The following is a 2,064-nucleotide window of genomic DNA, read 5'->3' on the forward strand; positions in this document are numbered from 1 at the left end:
CGTTTTTTAACCCACTTCCCGTGATCCAATCGAGCTGACATTTGCCACACAGACTCGTTGTGTGTGACAATTAATTTTCGTGAAATTTTTTTTCCAAAATTTTACACTGTTTAGGGAAAACAAATTAAATATTTAATTACCAATTGCTTAATACTGGCAGACAATCATCTGACCCATAGATTGCAGCCATCTCAAGCCAGAGGACGAGAGAACTCTAGCCGCCACGCATATAAAGGATTTAGAGTGAAACACTTTGTTTTTACGGGTTTACTTGTTATTTCACCAGGTAAGGCCCATTGAGCTATATAGATCCTTTTCAGAATAGACCTGTGAACAAATTATAGATAAACGAAGTGGCTTATCACAGACATTTATTGCAGCCAAATCCTCTAAACGCATGTTGATTCTAAATGCAGAGGGGAAAACCCGGAGGACCTGTAAGCAAAATCCACGCGACCATGTGTAGAAAATGCAAACTCCAAATATACAGGCGACAGGGTCAGGATCGAATCCACAATCTCCTGTATACCAGGCGAGGCAGTGCATGTCTCACCACCTTGGCGCCTCACTCTCTGACTCACCCATCCAATCACTCACACGCTAACGTACCCACTCAACCTCCCACATCAACTCACCCACCCACTCGCTGACCCCACTCAGTCAACAACTCACCCACCCAACCACTCACTCCGTTAACCACTTTCTCACCCACCCACTCACCCTACGACCACTCACCAAGCTACACACTCACCTACCAACACACCCATTCACTCACTTGCTCACCCACCCACTTACTCACCCAACCACTAACTGACCAACTCACCCACCCACAAACTCACGAACAAAAAACACACCCACTCAACCCATCGCTCACCCAACCCCTCACTCACCCACTTACTGAATCACCCACCCACGCACTCACCGACCTACCAACTCACTTCACCCACCCAATACTCCCTCACCGAGCCACTCAATCTCTAACCCACCCACTCACCCAACCACCCACTCACCCAACCACCCACTCAATCTCTAAACCACACACCAACCCTGCTACTGACTCAATCTCTTAACCAAAGCTCACAAACCCACCCATCCACTCACTCACCCAGTGACTAACCCACTCACTCGATTTCTAACCCATCCATTCACGCACTACCCACCTAACCTCCTACCCACACACACTCACCCACCCACACATCCATGCACCCACACACTCACCCACTCACTCAACCATCCACTCACTAACTCACCCAGCCGTGCACCTACTCACTCACCCACTTTCAGATCCACTCACCCTGCCACCTACTCAATTTATAACCCACCTACTCACTCACCCACCCACCCAGCCAACCACCCGCCTACTCCCTCAGCCACTCAGCCACTCACCCACTACCACCGTAATTACTGACCCACCCACTAATTTAATCACCTACTAACGTAACAACCCACAAACTCAACCACTGAGTTACTCGAACTTACCCACTCACCAAGCCACCCACTAAATCTCAAACCCACACTGATGCACTCACCCACCCGCCCACTCACCAACACCCTTAACTAAATAAAAAAAAAATTTCCCCAGGTAAGGCCCACTGAGCTATATAGATTGTTTTGAGAAGCAGGGTTTGGATCGAACCTACGAACTTAAAAATACCAGGCAAGATAGTTAACAATTTGCCAACATGGCACTCCACTCTCTGACTCTCCCACCCACGATAACACACACTCAAACACCCACCCACTAACTCAACCATCCATTCATTCAACCACCGAGCCAAGCACACACTCACCCACTTACCAAGCCACCCACTCAATCTATAGCCCACACTCACTCACCCAGCCACTGACCTACTACCCATCAAACTATTCTTAGGTTTTTTCGGTAAAGTCACGTGGGTAAAAAAATGTAAATTAATAAAAGTAAAATAAAACACCCATCAAACATCGCACTCACTCATCCACTCACCCACCCAGCCACTCCTCTGCACACTAAATGAAAATTACGCTTTTTTATTTTACCAGGTAAGGCACTCGGCTATATAGATGTTTTTCAAAAACCATTTG

Source organism: Lethenteron reissneri, unplaced genomic scaffold (assembly GCF_015708825.2).
Source record: "Lethenteron reissneri isolate LAM-NWPU_2019-01 unplaced genomic scaffold, ASM1570882v1 scaffold_1099, whole genome shotgun sequence".
Taxonomy (NCBI): Eukaryota; Metazoa; Chordata; class Hyperoartia; order Petromyzontiformes; family Petromyzontidae; genus Lethenteron; species Lethenteron reissneri.